Source organism: Oryctolagus cuniculus, chromosome 6 (genome assembly GCF_051225735.1).
Source record: "Oryctolagus cuniculus isolate XC-2025 breed Fujian yellow rabbit chromosome 6, ASM5122573v1, whole genome shotgun sequence".
NCBI lineage: Eukaryota > Metazoa > Chordata > Mammalia > Lagomorpha > Leporidae > Oryctolagus > Oryctolagus cuniculus.
The window spans coordinates 46,358,481-46,377,415 of NC_142872.1; the positions used below are offsets into that span (position 1 = coordinate 46,358,481).

Sequence of the window (18,935 nt, forward strand, 5' to 3'; positions counted from 1 at the left end):
CTGTTAGATCGCTAAACACCTCCTGTGGAGCACAACTCACTTCTGGAGAAAAGAGTTCTCTCCAGCAGCCACTCGTCTGATATTGGCATAAAAGTGGGGCTTGGGTGTTTAAGTATTGGAGGGAGGGCAGAGGTGTGTAGGGTGGTATGTCTTCTTGCATAACTTACAGATTTGCATGTAATAAGATGCTCAGATTCTTTGGTTGTCTGGGGTTAGTTATCTCTTGTCTGATTGTTGCACTAACCACCCAGCTGGTCTTTTTAATGCCAGCCTTGTCCATTGCCCTGGCCTGTGGGGAGCAACTCGGACTAGACTGTTACTGGAATTAAGACTTATTCTATGCATCTGCTCTCCCACAATATGGCGCTGGGAGAGGAGAAAACAGCTTCTACACAGCTGCCTCCAGTTCAACCAATAAACTGTAGGACCTGCTCCTGATTGGAGGAGAGCAGCGTACTCGGCGTGTGGGTAGCAGAGTTGGGATTGGCGGAAGAGGACTATAAAGGAAGAGAGAGACAACATGCACCAGGAACATCTAAGGGGAACATCTAAGAGGAACACCTGTGCAGCCCCTGAGAGAGCCGGCCGGCGGTGTGCCGCTCCCCCACGGAAGTGGGGAAAGTGGCTAGGGGGAACCGCCCTTCCACGGAGGTGGAAGGGACGGTAGCCAACCCGGGAAGAACCAGCAGCAAACCCAGGGAGGGCCGAGCAGACAAAAGAACAGCGCAGGGTCCAGTGTCGCTCCTCCATGAAGACGGGGAGCGACACTGGCCTATTTTTCACATAGCAGCCAGAAATATAATTTAAAAGCAGGTTAACTATAACTGAATTTTCCCTTTTCTTCCTCAGACTAGCCCCTCTGGCCTCCTCACTATTCCGAAACACACTAACGATGCTTCCTTCTCAGGGCCTTTGCATGTGTTCTTCCCTTTGCCTAAAATATCCTCCCCTAAGATGTTGACATGCTTTTCTCACTTCTTTTGGGTCTCTTCTCAAGTGTCCTTATCAAGAAAGTATAATCTGATGTTACTATTAAAAATAACACCCTCTTCATTTTCTGTTTTCTCTACTTTGTTTCATTTATCTTCATAGTGTTTATTACTACCTAACATTATATGATTTTATTCATTTCTGTTTCTTTCACTCCCACTTCCCATCACTAGAATATAAGTTTCATGAATATACTGCTATCTTTCTAATACCTCATGTGATTATGTCTTACATCAGAGTTCCTGGAAGCAGACCCTGCAACTCGTGTGCAGATTTACTGGGAATGTTTGCAGGAGCAAACCCTGGGAGCACATGGCAGTGTAGGATGAGCCAGATATCCATGTGGAATTGAGTGGATAATACAACTGAGTGTGCAGTCTCAAGACTGAAATGGTCCTTCGGTTGAGTTAAATTGAGGTAAAAAGGCTAGTGCCATATTTCAGAAAAGAGCAGTTGCTGGTTATGAGCTTCTACTGGAGACATATCATAATCTCTGGCCAAGGCAGCTTCCTACTTCCTATTGCTTAGAGTAATTCTTAGATAGGGACTTCATTTAAAAACTTTGGTAGCTAAGATTACCAGAGGCTGTGGAAATGAATGTGCCAGTCTTGAAGTATGGATGTGGGTGGAATTCCCAGCTCCCTCTACAAGAGCTCAACATGTGGTTAACATTTGAAAACAGTTCAATGTCTAGATGTGAAAAGCCTGAATGGTGTTCTGCCTGTGACATTGCTCTTTGGTCAGACATATTCCTCCCTGCTGTCCCATTGCTCTTGACCATGAGAAAACTATGTTCTGGGGTCCCTATTCACTCTCAGTGAATCTTTGGCAATAGCTTCTCAATGTTGAGCGAGGGTATGCAGAGGGCAAAGGTGGAGACAGCCCCGGCAGTCAGACCTGGCCTTTCAGCAATGGAAAGCTGATACCAGGCATGAAATTAGAGGCAGCTCTGTTCTGTGTCCTTGGGAACAAGATCCAGAAGGGTATGTTTCCTAAGAAAGTAACATGTTGCATTTGGGAAAATATTACAAAGAGATTCTTAAAAATAGAGAAGGAACCATTAAATTTGATGCAAAGCAGATTAAAAGCTTTTAGAGCATGTGGTTCTAAAAGTTTTATCATACTGCAAGATCAGCCTGCTTTCAGTGTCTCCAGCCTTCAAGATTTATGCCCCTAGAATGCTCTTAGCAATATAAAAGTTGTTATTCATTCATTCATCCCTTCATTCATTCACAAAGTTTTATTAAATGTCAGGATGTACCCTAGGTGGGATGTAAATTTATAAAACTAATAATGACTCTTTAGAAAATTATTACAATGTGCTATGCACTCTGCTAAGCAGTTTAATACATAGATGATCAGAATTCATCTTAGAATAATTCCATAAAGTAGGTACCATTTTCCTTACTTTTTTTTTTTTTAATTTAGAGAGATTGAATCTTCAAGATCACACAACTGGTAAGTGGCAGAGCTGGGATTCCAATCAAGATGTTAGAAGGTGTAAAAGATGCTAGTACACTCCCTCTCCAAAGAACTATTAGATATGGTCCCTGCCCTCAAGAGATAACGGACCAGTTGGAATACAGGCATCTACATGAAACAGAGTGACTAAGGAAGTCAAGATGTACATCTGTGTCCAAGTCTTCAGTCTTTTTTCTCTGCCTGTTTGTGTACTGTAAAGATAAAGATTCTAATATTTGTGAAATCTAATCTGTATGCTTTCTTTGAAAAGTAACAGCATATCCATTAGAACCTGTTTTGAATGATAAAATGATTGCACATAAGAAGAGTTCTGGAGGTAGGTGGTACCTAGGTTGGTTATTTTGTAGCTCATTGAGGTCAGGCTCTAGTTTGGCTTCTCCATGACTCTTGCCCAACCTCGTCAGCCATTTTGAAGGACAGAACACTGTGGGTGGTACTAAGTTCTAGGGGGAACAGTAGAGAAGACCCCATACTGAAGACCCTATACAAGGTTGGGTAATGACATGCATAGGACATGAGTGGGACCAATTGCCTTAATTCACTTTGCTTTTTACTTGGAATCTTTTCTACTCAAAAATACTGACTAATCCTCAGCCTTCAGAGTGCTGGGGATATTGGACTGAGGCTCACGTAACATTATAAATGGTTGGAAAGTGGCCAAAGGGCTGCAGGGCAATGCTAAGGTGAAGGTAGGAAGTAAAGTCCCACTGAGGACCAAGCAGAGAGGCTTGGTTGTGCCCGGAGGCACAACTGAGGGCATGGGGTGCAACAGAAAAATAATGAGAGAAATTAGGAGATTGAGGTTGAGTGAACCAGTATGGAGTGGAGGTAACTAAGTCATGGCCATTGTTGGAAGCACTCCACTTAGCCTGTATGGGACTCTGATGGGCCTCTTTGACCAGTGTCCCTTCAACAGCTAGGGAAAAGAGCTGAGCTGTTTAGGTGCAAATAGAATGAAGAGGTAAATGTGGAAAAGAACAACAAGGGTACTTTCTTTCCATTTCAAGATAACCAACTTCAGTTATCTGGAGTAGGAGGGGTGATGGCTACCTGAGTTCTAGTTTTGAAAATGTTCAGAATTGTAACATACATTACCCATTGCTGACAGTACTTCTTTTAGTAGAAAAATTTTTTAATAGACTCTAGGGGAATATGTAGCACTTAAGGAGTCTCCTTTGTTTTTGATGCTCTTGATAGAGTAGGTGCACCTTTGCCTCTTAGTGCTGTAATTGTACCACACATGGATTCTGGTACTTGCCCAAGGAAGTTACTCTGTGTTTCTTCTTCCTGGAATAAAGTGTTACTTAACACTGTGAATATATTTCACCCAGTCTGTGAACAATGTAGCAGAGCTGAGTAATAAACAGTATGCTGTCAAATATATATCTTCCTATAATAGATCCTATACCTTAAAATGCCTACAGGGAATCACTTTTTAAAGTCTATAACATGCAGTAGTTTTGATACGACTGGTTGAGCCACGCAGAAAAGATTAAAAAAAGAGTAATAAATTCAGATTTTACACCAGGCACCAAACATTAAGCCAAAATGAAACTACCATACTCAAATCTTCTACAGCTTAGAGCTAATTAGACCTACATTTCCAAATGGCATGAGCATTGTGCAAGGTGGCAATTGTTATAATAACTATATCCTTACTGAGTGTGGGGTGGTGATTTACTCCAGCAATTACTGCCTGGGCTAATGAATGTTCTAGAAGGAAATCTCTGGGTGCTCTGGAACTAGGATGGTAGTTTTGCTCCTGGCCATCTCCCTGCTGGATTTCTTGTGATTGTATTGATTATTTGAGAAAGCAGAGATAAAGCCCAGAGATCAATCATGTCCCTTGGAATTTTAATTATGACAGAAACACAGTATTTGAGATAATGACTGAGTTTTATAAAGACTGGAGGAGAAGCATAGTTTTTAGTGCCTCTTGGGGTTTTATGAGAATCAAGTATGACTGTTAAGTTCTTATTTTAGTGCCTAGCACATAGTAAGCACCCAATAAATGAGAGCTCTTCTTAGAAATAAATATTCCATCTATGAGTTGGAGTGGATTTTGGGTCCTAGACTGAATTTTGGCTCTAAGAGGAGGCACTCATTTCAACTGATGCTGGGTGGTTAGTGATTTTAATGCCATGGATTTCCCCAGAAAATTACATAAGCAAAGGTAATCCAGGGTCTCTGTTGATCCTGGCTGATGTTCTACATGTGTAAATTCACCCTGCTTTTGCCTGAGAAATACAGTCTTGATTCAGTATGAAGCGTGTCTGGAACACTGCAGCCCTACTCCTCCTTCCTGAAGAGGGACTGCTGTACAGTGGGAAGAACTCCAGGTTACCTGCAGATGGGGCGGCAAGTAGTGCAGTGCAGACCCATTGGGATAAGAAGGGGGATTCCTCATACATGCCACTCAGAGATACTACCCAAGGAAAAGTCATTGTAGGGTATGTTCCTGGAAAACTGGATTGCCACATGATAGCCATGACAGGGATAATACTATTAGTACTTTGTGAGTTTTCTCAGGTTCATTATTAACATCTTCAGATGAAATTCTGATGTAGTGAATGCTACTTTTCTGCCAAGAGCAGGGACCAGACTTTGGAAATGTGATCTTTTCTAATCCTCTCACTGACCATATAACATGGACATTTTGAGCTCCATTTTTGGCAGTGGAAAGGGGGCACAGGAAATAGATTTGATGCGGCTACTTCACACAGTTATTAGGTTACCAAGCTGGAGGTGGGCGGGAAACTCACCCAGTTTTGTTTGACTGGATTTTGCCACTTTCTCCAGGTTTCCTGCTATGAAGTTGTGGATGGCATTTGCTCATCATCCCTAGATACCCTAGAGTTTGTGGTAGTACATGACCTCATGTTTTTTGGATACCAGACAAGGAATGAATAAGCCCTCCCACCAGCCTTGATTGATCCCCCTGCCTTGTTCTTTGCACCACACTAGTTGGAGTAGGTCATAAATAAAAAGTATGACATGTGGTCACTGGTTTCAAGGAAAGAGCTCGATTGAAGTATTTAGTGAACAGTACAACCCATTGCACAGAGAATAACTTGGCAGCATCCTGTAGCTCACAGCATCGACTTCTTCTACCCCATAACAGATGTCTCTCATTCTTTATGCTGCTCTTTTGTGATGATTCTGGATATGATCTCAGGATACTTCTCAACATGGGCCCCTCCCTCCCCTGCCCCGTGCTTTCCCCCAGGGAACCATGACATTGGATACAGTCAGCATCTCTCCTCTGTGGGATGCTGTCACTCAGAGGAGCAGGAGACTGGGGAGACTTAGCTGGGTGATGGCTTTAAGGGAGTGATAGAGTCAAGCCCAGGCCTGCAGGAGGGGAAAATTTAGGTGTGGAACTGCAAGAAAGGGGCATATTCCAGACAGAAAGAAGCTTGTGAGTCAATGCCCTGAGTTGAGAGTGAGAGGACAGCCTTCTGGGAACAGAGAAGGGAATAAATTTCTTAACGTGGATACTCTTGGGGCAGGAAGAAACTATTTTGACTTGCTTCTGACCTATTTTTGAACAACATAGCCTATCTCAGAGATAATAAGATAGTAAAAATATTAATTCCTATTTATTGAGGTTATTGTGCCACTCATCCTGCTTACTGCATACATGCATTGACTTATTTTATCCTTAGAACAATCCTGAAAGCTAGGTATCAGTACCCAAACTTTATCAAAGAGAATAACTAAAGTTTAGAAACAATAGGTGATGTAGCTAGTTACATAGCTAACAGGACATGTTATTGAAATTCAGAATCATCTTGCAGATGTTACAAAAAACATATACTATTGACTTTTTTCTACTATGTTTCTCTCTTGCTCATGTGCACAAACACATGCATATATAAGCTCACAATCCACATATATACTTCATGCAGTCTCTTACACACAGAATCATATGCACAGATACCACATATGGATGCATCTATGCAATGCACATGCACATGTCATAAAACATACATATCCACACATACATACACATGCACTATATACACACCATTGTTCTGGGAATAGTCACTGCTCTTTAATTCCCAGAATAGGCAGTTTTCCCCCATCATTTGAATCTTGAGCAGATGCACAGAGAGACAGGCAAGCAGGGAGTCATCTGATAGCAGCACTCCTAAGAAAATATCATGAGTTGAATGATATCCCTTAGCTGCCTGGTTCTTATCCTTCTTGTCCTTGATTAACCAACTCTTGCTTTTATTCTACAAGCTGAGTGGTAGACTTCCAACAATTGCTCTTTTATCCCGTTAAGTAAATTTCTGTTGCTTGCCACCAAAGAACCCTAAGTGATATAAATCATCTCTTAGTTTAGCCAACATAAGTTATTGCAGTGACTGGGTCCAGTCCAATGAGAATTGTGGCCTGTGAAATGCTAAAGGCAAGGAAAGAAAACTTTGTTGCCTTGTTACAACACTGTCCGTGGGGTAGGGTCGTGATGAAATTGAGACTGATATTTGATGGTTTTCTAGAATTTACAGTAATAAACAATTTATGGAGGGGAGCCAGTACTTATTGCCCTTATTCTGATTCTGTGAATTATGAATTCTGGTCTGATGTTAATTTTTCTTGCTTGCAGCTTGCTTTATGGTTCTCCTCACTCCTTTCCCTTCTGGTACTAGCATGGTGATTGAGTAATGTATTATTCCTTCTCCCCTCAGTCCTTCAGAAGGATTCCATATATGGCAGATAATCAGGGGAACAGAGAAGTATCTCAAAGTACATAGGTTGAAATTGATAGCTGGAAGATAAGTCCAAACAGTATAGTCCAACCTTTATTGTTCCTACAGAAGAGAAAATAGAAGCTCAGAGCAGTGATGTAAGTGATGTGAGATCAGAGAGAGTAGTGTTAAGTCTATGACTATCTAGGTCTTGAATTCTAGATAGTGATATTAATGGTTGTTGAACACAGACTTGGTATCCAGTTGGGGATAGGGGGCTTCCAAGCAGGAAGACATTGTCAAACCTAGCCCTGAAATAAATTACCATCTTTTTTTTTCTTCAAATGAGTGGTTCTACAAAAATAAAATGAACCAAACACAAAATGAATGCTTGCTAATCTGTACTAGACACTTGATATGCCTTCAAGTTCTTTCATTGTACAATTAGGGATTTTGCAGATGATAACCACCCAAGGAGAGGATCAAATTTGTTGTGCCAATGGTACAACCAAAAGCCACTTAAGCTGTAGAACCGTACCCTACACCTGCAGGTACAAAGAACCCCAAAAGAGGAGAAAAAGAGTTCTGTGTCATGAATGCAGTGACCCTCATATATTAATTCTGCCCAACAGAGAACTGTGGATGTCAAAGTTCCTTGTGTTTAATCACAGCCTTTTATTTCCTTTATATCTCTAATATCAAATAATGGACTATCTCTTCTTCGTTAAAATTCAGTTTTTGACTACTATAGTACCACAATAACTAGATTTTCTTATTTTGTGAGTATCTTCCTAATATATGCTCTTTGTGTTCTTCTTCTCCCACAGTTTGTTCAAATGTGGTGCCCTACAAGGTTTTATCTTTGTGATGTCTCTTTCCTTGGTTTATGAGCTCTTCCTGTTCAACTTTTTTATGTTGGCCATCTGCTGTTTTGGTCCACTCAGCATTCATTACAGCCTTCTCTTAGTAAGAACAAAATGATTTGTTTTGGTAGAACCCATAAAGCCTCTACTGGTCTTCCTATGTGAGATTTTAGTGTGCTGGAGAATGTTTAAGAGCCAGCTGTGGGTTAAGGGAGCAAATGATTTGTAGGGTTTCATTGGTGTAAATTCTCCCATCATGATAAGAGCTTATTAATTCAACACATATTTATTGAGCATCCAGTATATGCCAAGAGGTACTGCTTTAGAAACCATGAATCCAGAAGGTGAAGAGAAGCATGGATTTTTATATCCTCATGGATTTTACATTCTAGATGTGGTGATAGGTAATAAACAGATAATTAATTGCATAAATTAATTATTGTGATAATAGCAAATAGGCATAAGTGCTATCAAAATAAAGCTAAATAAAAGTGAAATGAGCGATTGAGGGAGCTTTCTTTGATGATGTGGTTGTGAGATCTTCACTGAGAACCTGATATGTACGTCCAGTGCTGAGTGAGAAGTGAACCATGTGAGAGCTGGGAGAACAGCACAATTTTTTTAAAGATTTATTTGAAAGTCAAAGTCACACAGAGTGTGAAGGAGAGGCAGAGAGAGAGATCTTCCATCTGCTGGTTCACTCCCCAATTATTGGCCCAATGGCCAGAGCTGTGCCGATCCAAAGCCAGGAGCCAGGAGCTTCTTCTGGATCTCCCACATGGGTGCAAGGGCCCAAGGACTTGGGCCATCTTCTACTGCTTTCCCAGGCCATAGAAGAGAGTTGGATCAGAAATGGAGCAGCCAGGACTTGAACCAGTGCCCATATGGGATGCTGGCGCTGCAGGTAGTGGCTTAACCTGCTACGCTGCAAACCGACTCGAATAGCCCAGTCTTGCAGCCAGGCACTTTTGCTGGATTTATTGAAAGGAATAGTGCTTTTTCAAAGAAGCTAATGATTTTGTAGGACATAATTCTGGAGCTATTGGTGGCTATTTCTCTCCTTCAAAGAGAGAAAAACACTGAGATAAAAGATGGAGAGAGACTGCTGAGGCTACCTTTGAACATTTGACGTTTAGCTATGTCTAAAGCCAACACATTCCTCCACATTTTAGAGACATAAGGCAACAAGTACCACCTTCTCCTCCTTTTTTTCCTTGAGAATTTCTATCCTAATTGATAGGATATCCTAACTGTCTGAACATATTTATATATCTTCCTTCACATCTTTAAAAAAACTATGTATATGTGAATGATTCCACAATCTCTGATACTGAATTTCAGAAGCATATGTGCACCTGCCTATCAGATACAGTCACTTACAGTTTTGTTTTTTTTTGCGAACATCAGACATAAATGTACAGTTCTTTAAATTAATCATCTTTCATTTCTAAGCTGTTCACTATATTTTCTATTTTTTTTTTTTTTTTTTACAGGCAGAGTGTACAGGGAGAGAGAGACAGAGAGAAAGGTCTTCCTTTGCTGTTGGTTCACCCTCCAATGGCCACCACGGCCGGCGCGCTGTGGCTGGCGCACCGCGCTGATCCGATGGCAGGAGCCAGGTACTTATCCTGGTCTCCCATGGGGTGCAGGGCCCAAGCACTTGGGCCATCCTCCACTGCACTCCCAGGCCACAGCAGAGAGCTGGCCTGGAAGAGGGGCAACCGGGACAGAATCTGGTGCCCCGACCGGGACTAGAACCCAGTGTGCCGGCGCCACAAGGCGGAGGATTAGCCTACTGAGCCGTGGCGCTGGCCTGTATTTTCTATTTCTACTCACTAAGCCAAGCCAAAACCCTAAGTGTCATTCTACGTTCCTTCTTCTCCTTCAACCTCCCTAATGAACTGGCCACTAATTCCCATGGTATATGGCTTATAAATAGCTTGGGAACATACACTCTTCTTTCCATTTCAACTACCAAAGTGTAGACAGTTGTCTCATATCTAGATTACAGTTCTTTCTTACTGTGTCTCTCTGAATTCAGTCTTTCTCCCTTTTATTTTTAATAAAATTATTTATTTGAGAGGGAGAGGGAAAAGGAGAGAGGGGAAAATATAGCAAAAGTGAGAATATTCCTTACCGCTGTTTCTCACCCCAGTTCTTTCAATGGCTGTGGTGCTGAAGCTGAGAGCCAGGAATTGAATCAAGGCCTCCCATACAGGTGCCAGGAACCCAATGACTTGATCCATTACCTCTACCTCCCAGGGTCCACATTATCAGGAAAGGAGAATCAGGAGGCATAGCCAAGTACCAAACCTAGTTACCCAGTGTTTCCAAATGCCTTAACAAGTTACTTAACCACCAGACCAAACATCTGCCCTTTCTTCCCCTTTGGTTTCAGTTTCCACTGTGTAATGGGAATAAACATTCTCTTTTTAAAAATTTTTTAATTTAAAATTTTAATTAGTTTTTAGCAGATTCAATGTGCTTCGTAGATACAATTCTAAGAACATAATGATATTCTCTTCCTCCCTACTCTCTCTCCCTCCCACCCTCCTTACTTTTCCTTTTTTTTTTCCTACTTTTTGAGATAACATTTTACATTTATATTACAGTAAAAAGGTTTATCAGGTGTTGTGGTATAGTGGGTTAAGCCACAGTTTGGGAGCTTGGGATATCTGCCTCCCATATTGGAGTATTCTTGGAGTGAAATTTTGTTTCTATTACCTGTGTGTGGGAGCATGTTCTGAAATGTATTTCTTTCTAATTGTGAGTCAGAGGCAAGGTCACAAAGTTTGCAATGCCTTGGAGAGGGATGTGGTCATTAGTTGCCACTATGATCTGATTTCACTCTTTCCTCTCTTATTGCATGGACTTGCATTGCCACTGACACTGCTATCCTTCACTTCTTGGCTGTGTCTTCATTTCCTGGCCTCCCTGAGTACAGAGTTTGTAGAGTATTTAAAGGGTAAGACAATGAGCGTACAAATGAGGGTATGAAATTCACATATCAACACTCCCAGGAACCCCCTCCTTTCCTCTAGTTCCTCCTCACTCATCTCTGGAGTCCCTCTTTGAAATTTGTTTGACTTTCTGTTCCCTGTCCTGCAGGGAAAACAGAAGCTTGAAGTCAGATGTAGGGTCAAGCACCCCACAGATCAGAAAGCAATAGGGAAGTGTGCTTTAATAACTCTGAGCACTTGAGCAGCTTGGGGAACCAAAGTTGAAATTTCTAGTGCCGTTCCTCGTTCCTCCTTGGCTCACTGGCCTGAGGGAAGATCTGACTGATAGCTTTGAATATCTATCAACAAATAATAAATAATAATAATAACCTGCCTGCCACAGGGTTGTTGGACTGTTGGAGGCTGGGTTTGCTGACATGTCCTCACTTCTTAAATGCAACCTCACAGTCAACAGTAAGCACAACTCACAGTGGCTTTGCCCTGAGTGAATTTCTCTTTGCCACTACCTTTCAGTCTGATTCAGAATCTGAAGCCTTTGGGATGAAATTATGACATTAAGTGGTTTCTCTGTAGTGAACTTGCATTCCCAGATCTGAACTCCTGAGGCCTTCTCAAACACCCTGTCTTCAGTACCTTATCAAATATCTCACACATCCCTCTTTGCTCTCAGTTTATGGTTTGGAAAAGGCTCTGGTTGACTAATAGAGTCCTTTGGGTACAAGGGTGTCTCCCCAGGAGAATGTGGCCTCTATGATGGTTAAGACCTTGGCTCCATGTTAGAAGTCCTGAATTTGAATTTCTGCCCTTTCTTGTGTGTGTGTGTGTGTGTGTGTGTGTGTATGTGTACCACTGAGAATATTACTTCTCTGAGTCTCAATTCCTCACACGTAAAGCAGTGATAATATTAATGGTGTATTTATAGTAAGTAACATCTGTTTAGTGCTTATTATGTTTCAGCCAGTGTTCTAAGTACATTACTTGCATTATCCCACTGAATCCTTAAAATACGAGAAAGGTTAAATATAGTTGTCTTTGACTTACAGATGGGGACACTGAGGCAGAGAAAGGTTAAGGGGTATGTTCCAGGCCACACATCTGCTAGGTGCTAGGGCCAGGATTGCCTACAGGGCTGTCCCAACTTAGTCTAAGCCTCTGCTCCAGAGTTAAAGTGGCAATAAGCAGGGACATTGTCACAGACAGGCTTAGGGGAGGAGGATATTTCCATTTAGGATTTTGATTATCCTAAAGCAAATATTTTTAGTTCTGAAGTTTCATGTCCAGTAAGATTGCTGAGGTAGGTAAGTATCCTGACACTGCCGAAAGCTGCCATAGAAACTGGGCACTCCTCCACTCACCCTGTGGACCAACCTTGTACCTGAGAGCCAGGTGTGTGATTTGCCTCTTCCAATTGGCAGCTCCTGGATAAAACAGACCTGGTATTCCCATGCTTTTTACAGCACCTGACCTGTTTGAAAGCTGATTCTCATTATCCAGTTTTCAAGCCCACTCAGCAGGTTGAGTGGATGCTTGTGTGAGGGCCCTGGTTTCCTAGCCCATTCTTCTCCCAGTCATGTGGTGGACTTGGTGAAGTTCCCTTTTGACTTGCAAGTGCTCTTGATGGGGAAGCCATTGGCACCTCCTTTTCTCAGCATGCCTTCCTGTGTGGATTGCTTTTCTTCCCACATTGATCAAGTAGGCCCCTCCCTGCATTCTGGGGAGAGAATTTGGAGGCAGAGCATGCCTGTTGAGTTTGCCATGGGCTGGCCGCCCTGGGCTGGCCTGGACCATAGTTTCCCTGGGGACTACCATTCTGTGCTGTGACATTGACCAAGGTGACCCCCCAGAATGTTTGACAGCCCAGGACCCAGCCTGGGACCTTGAATTTGCTGTTTGCACAGACTAGCTGTCACCCTGCTATTCATTTCTGGGTATCTCATAGAGAGTAGTGGTAAAAATCCCAGTACTCTGATCTCACTTCATTTGGGATTTACATTTGGCAGCTAGAGGTTGGTGGGAGAGTGGCTGAGAAAGACTGAAAACCCAGATAAGTCGTGGCTTTAGGGCCTCCCTCACAAAGAATATTTGCAAGGCCAGGCATGCAATGCCCCAAATCCCAGCCGGGAGAAGCATGATCCAAAAGGACTCTTGGAAAATGATCCAGTCGAGTGCACTCCTAATCCGATCAAATGATTGTATTCTGATAATATTTCACATTCATAGTTGCTAGTTAGGAGGAAAAAAACCCTCCTCCCAAGGCCCCCCTGCAGGTGCTCTGAAAGCAGGGCTGCTGGAAGAATCAGCCACTTTCTCTTCCCTCCATTCTGGGGCCTTTGGTCTCTAACATTGAGAGTATGGCCATCAGACGTGCTGGTATATTTGAAAGGGCAGGGATCAGGGTGTGGGTGGTGGTGCTAAAAGTTCTGAACCAGCCAGCTGGGGCAGGAGTGTGGTGGTGGTGGAACGTTATCTGGTGTGATTCTTTGTGTTCATGGCATCACCTCTTATTTCGCAGGCCCACAGAATCGCCAAGCTGTAAACGGAACACCTTACAAATCAGCATCCCCGACGTGGCTGGAGCGTTCATTACCAGCTGTAAAGGTACACCAGCAAGAGAGGTTGCTGTTCTGTAGCCCAATTTTCCATCGCAATAACCCAATTAACTGGTGTGTGTGTTTGTTTTACAAAGCTCTAAGCTACAATAAACCATACAGATAGGCGGGCTGCAGAAAGCTCTGTAATTAGGACAAGGTGTACAAATTAAACTACTCTTTTTAAACTTCAAACCAGCTAACTTCTGACATACTGTACTGCTGGGGCTTCTGGGACTGAACCCAATTAACATCTTAGTATTTTATAAGCATCATTTTAATTGCATTTGTATGCAATCTTCTCTCCAAGTGCCTTTCAAGGTGCTCGTCCTTGCCCAGCTTTTATTACTTTGGTGATTTAAATCTTCTCTCTCCAAGGTTCCTGTTAATAATGACTACTGCTTCTTCAAATCCTGGTCCGACATAAAACTCATCTCTCAGAAGAATTATGCTTTAAAACAGTTACATTTAACTTGATTATTACATTTTTAATTTTTTTCTCTGTTTGAACATTATGCCCTTAAACGTTTTATCAACCTGTCAGCTCTTGTAACAGCTAAAATAAGGGATTCTCTTTAGGAGCCAGGATGATGATTTTTAGTTTTTTTCCTCCTTCTCTATTCACCTTTAGTCTGAATTAAAAGTGTTTGGTGCCATTGGATGCCATGATGATGAGGGGATGTCTGAATGAGTGAACTGGGGGTTTTTATTTCTGTATGGGTTTTGTAGCATCTTTGTCTACATTTGATGACTAAGAGTGGGGTTCTTCCCGCTTGTGCTAAATTTAAGGAGGCACCAAAAAAGCCTCCACAGGGATCAAGAGAAGAAATAGCTCTAATGCAAAGTTTAAAATAAATAAAATCAGTAAACTGTGATTCAGTGACCAGCTGCATGTTTTTTCTTCCATTTTAAATTTATTTTTAATTTGCATGTATCTCATAAATACAACATTATGTACATAGTATTTTTTCCCACTCTACCTACCCTCCCACCCCTTCTCTTTCCCCCTTCCTGTTCCCTCTCCTGTTTTATCTGAGAGAGAGAAAGAAAAAGAAAGAAAGAAAAAGAAAAAAAAAAGAATGAATGGAGTATAGAAAACTAAGAGAAGTGTTCTTCAACACTCTATACAAGGACTGATCTATGTTGTTGATTCTTCTGGAGCCCAAACTGGGATTAGGGTGAGCAGATGAGAAAGTCTGAGTGCAGATGCATTTCCTCTTTATATTTAAAATAAGGGAATTTCATTCATGATGGATTTTTAAGTATTCATGCAAGTCTTTTTTTTTTTTTTATTTTTTTTTTTTTGACAGGCAGAGTGGACAGTGAGAGAGAGAGACAGAGAGAAAGGTCTTCCTTTGCCATTGGTTCACCCTCCAATGGCCGCCGCGGCCGGCGCGGTGCGGCCAGCGCACCACGCTGATCCGATGGCAGGAGCCAGGAGCCAGGTGCTTTTCCTGGTCTCCCATGGGGTGCAGGGCCCAAGCACCTGGGCCATCCTCCACTGCACTCCCTGGCCACAGCAGAGAGCTGGCCTGGAAGAGGGGCAACCGGGACAGAATCTGGCGCCCCAACCGGGACTAGAACCTGGTGTGCCGGCGCCGCTAGGCGGAGGATTAGCCTAGTGAGCCGCAGCGCCGGCCCATGCTAGTCTTAAAAATATCAATCTTATTTATATTGATTCCTGAGTTTTTGGAATAGCATTTGATTTTGTGCTCAGGTAAGTGCTTCACTTGCCTCCTTCTGGGCATTCTAAGTGCAATGAAGACTTTAAAAATGATGTAAAGACCTGTAGGAAATAAGCATAAAAATAATAAATAAACAAACAAACAAACACAGGGAAAGGGCGGCCATTTGGTTCAATGTTTAAGATGTGGCTTGGGATGCCTGCATCCCACATCAGAGTGCCAGAGATTTGAGTCTCAGCTCCATTCCCAATACCTGTTTTCTGCTAATGTTGACCCTGGGAGGCAGCAGGTGATGGCTCATGTTCTTGGTTCCATGCCATCCACATGGGAGACCTGGATTGAATTCCCAGTTTTTGGCTTTGGCTTGGTCAGCTTGGCTCTTGTCAGCATTTAGGAAGAACACCAGCAGATGAAAGCTCTCTGTCTGTTTCTTTGTCTTTCAAATAAACAAACTAATGAAAATAAAACCTCACAAACCAAAACAGGGAAAGCCCCAGCCCTGGGTGAGCCTTTCTTGGAGCACAGAGCACCCCAGAATTCCCACTCCTGCCAAGATCTCCTAAGCCATGCCTGAGTTTCCAGGAACAACCCTTCTTCTGCATCACCCTGCAGCACAAAGCAGAGTGTTTCCATAATTTCCCTTTGATGCTTCTTATTGCAAGAAGTAGTTAGGAAAAAATGAGTACTAATGTTGTGCTCAATTAGGATTTCTGTTATCTGGATAAAAATATACAATCTTGAGCAGGCAGTGAGAGCCTCCTGGAATATTTTAAACCTTTTTGCTTGATTGAGTGTCTTGTCAAACAAAACTGGCAGCCTCTCTCCCAGAGCTGCCTGAATCTATGCAGATATGATTTCTATCATGCCTTTATTATGTGTAGTCTGTAATAAGGATGAGCACATATAAATCATCTCTGGATGGCAGTTAGGATGCAATACTCAAAGGAGAAAGACATTTCTGCTTTCAAATGTCTAGTGATTTCAGATATTATATAGCAAGTCTCCCCTGAACTGCACAATCTTCAATTCTACTCCAGCCCTTCTGCAGAAGAATGAGACTTTCATATCTTTCTTTGCAAGAATCACTAGTGAGATAAGAATTGTGTCACTCAATAGGTCTGATCTGATTTCATCATCATTTTAAAAAAATCATCTATTATTTTTCACTTTATGTTTCTGTGTGGGAGCAAACTGTTGAAATACTTACTTAAGGTATACTAAGCTGATCTTCTGTATATTAAGATAATCGAAAATGAATCTTGATGTGAATGGAAGGGGAGAGGGAGTGGGAAAGGGGAGGGTTGTTGGTGGGAGGGACGGTATGGGGGGGGAAGCCATTGTAACCCATGAGTCGTACTTTGGAAATTTATATTCATTAAATAAAAGATAAAAAAAAAAAAAAAAAAAAAAAAAAAAAAAAAAAAAAAAAAGAATTGTGTCACTAAGACCAGAGCACCGATCTTTTCGGCTATTCTCACATGGAAGTTGTATTTAAAGAAGGATCCTTCTGGGAGAGGGAGCTGGAGAGGGGAGGGTTGCGGGTGGGAGGGAAGTTATGGGGGGAAAAAGCCATTGTAATCCATAAGCTGTACTTTGGAAATTTATATTCATTAAATAAAAGTTAAAAAAAAAAAGAAGGATCCTTCTATAATTTGATTCAAGAAGCTGAATTGAGATAGAGTGGGGGAAAACTCAGGTTTTGGGTTTTGCAGGTCACAGGCCTTGCAACAGGGAGGAATCAAACTCTGATTATTTGAATCTGGAGCAAGGAGCAGTTGCACTTCTAGTAGCATTTCAAAGGATTTTTCTCTTCCCCAAATCAGGAACTGAGTCATAAATACTTCAGCTACCCCTCTATGACACAACTAGTGATTGGGCAGGTAAAAATAACAAAAAAATCTAAAATTTTACTGTAAATCCAAAGTCAAGGGCTCCAGAGTTTGCTACAAATATTTTTAAAATGTATTGAGTACTTATTATATGCCAAGAAGTACCTATCCTTGCATTGTTTTGTTCAATTGCCAATAAAGTTCAACACTTTGGGTGTTACTTACTTAAAATATCCATTTCCAAGCTGGTGTTTGGTGCAGTGGTTAAGATGCCAGTTGGAATGACCACATCCCATACTCTTGTGCTTGAGTTTGAGTCCTGTCTCTGCTCTGGGTTCTAATGCTTGCTAATGTGCACTATGGACGACAGCTGGTCATGGCTCAGATCGCTGGGTCTCTGCTCCCCACAATGAGAGACCTGGATTGAATTTCTGCCTCCTGGCTTTGACCAGGACTAGCTCTGGCTATAGGTAGCATTTGAGGAGTGAACCCATGAATAGTATTTCTCTCTCCCTTTCTCTCTCTCCCTCTCCTTCCCCCCTTCCCTCCCTCTCTCCCTCTCTCCTCCCCCTTTTCCTTTCAAGTACACAAAATAAAAAAGTGCATTGTACAGATAAGGGAAGGTGAGCAAGTCAAGTGATGAGGCTATATTACAATTGTAAGTTTAGTAACGAGCTAGTATTCAAACCCAGTTATATTGGTACCTCATCTGACTTCCCATAAACTCGTATTCACTTACTGTATGGTCTTGTGCCACTTCATTGCTCAGATTTCTGGAGAATCAGGATAAGAATGAAATAGCTGGCGTGAAAATCAAAGCAAGGAGGTACTCATCCGGTCTCAGAATCCCACTGCAGTCACTGTTAAAGACAGTTGCCATGGATTGTTTGGTTGGGTTGTGGGGTATGTGTGTGTGTGTGTATGTATGGATGGGGGTGGCAGTGGTGATGAGGCAGTAGGGCAAATCCCAGACATATTGTGAAGTAACATTTGCCTTTAAGACCCTAATTCTCTGGTTTGGGATTTTTCTTTCTCCTTCAGTGCCTTTCCCTGTGCTTTCTCCTGGAGTCTTGGATTTCACTGAGGTGGATTCACTTGACCTGGGGTCAGCGTCTCTTATGGTGCAGCATGCATGAGTGGGTGGGTGGGAGAGGTCCACTATCCAACTGCCCCAAGGGCTAAGGGAGCTGAGGAGGTAGCACCCAGTAACAGCTAGAGACATTCTGAAGCAGACTATGAGTGGTTCGAAGCCTGGGACCATGTTTCCCTTTGCCCAGCACAGTGATTGGATAAATAACTAGATCTACTACTGATGCAAAAAAAAAAAAAAACAAAACCAAAAAACAACAACAACAAAAAAAAACCTGATAAAATAATTGCCACCAGATCACTAGAGGTTGATCAAGTCAAGATGGACATTTCAGACTGCCCTTCATCTGGGGGCATTTTTGCCTTTGGGAGTGGGAGATCTTTGGGGCAAGGGACTTTTTTCGGCACCTGTTATCATACCCAGTGGTCTCTTTGCCCTGCCAGTGAGAGGTGAGCCCTGGCATGGCTGAGCGACTGAGTGTGCTAAGATAAAGAAGGAGGCTTGGGCAAAGAGTAAAGAAGAGAGAGAAGACATGAAGGCAGGGATAGAGGAAGAGTTCATGAGTGGAGGCTTTTTAATGGTACTCATAAGGAATGGTCCTCTGAACACAAACCCAGGAAGCTGCTATGACGCGTATTATCTTTCACTTATCTGCAGGCAGCTCCGGCTAGATAATGGGGTGTCGCTGTGATTTCTCATTCTTGGCTGCCATGGCCTGAGTGTCTGTGTACAGACTTCCCTGGGCTTTCTCAGA

The 18,935-nt window shown here is 42.3% G+C and overlaps 1 long non-coding RNA gene across 6 annotated transcripts in view; it reads left to right on the plus strand.

Annotated features, from left to right (window-relative positions):
* The window catches only part of LOC149126131 (uncharacterized), a 340,361-nt gene that overhangs the window by 195,350 nt on the left and 126,076 nt on the right, over nt 1-18,935 (plus strand). For 3 of the 6 annotated variants that reach the window (XR_016235423.1, XR_016235425.1, XR_016235420.1), the window contains 2 exons: nt 13,502-13,587; nt 13,956-14,527. This is a non-coding gene — a long non-coding RNA (uncharacterized LOC149126131). Of the gene's footprint in view, nt 1-13,501; nt 13,588-13,955; nt 14,528-18,935 lie in introns of those variants that run through there. The other 3 variants (XR_016235422.1, XR_016235424.1, XR_016235421.1) reach the window with 1 other exon arrangement.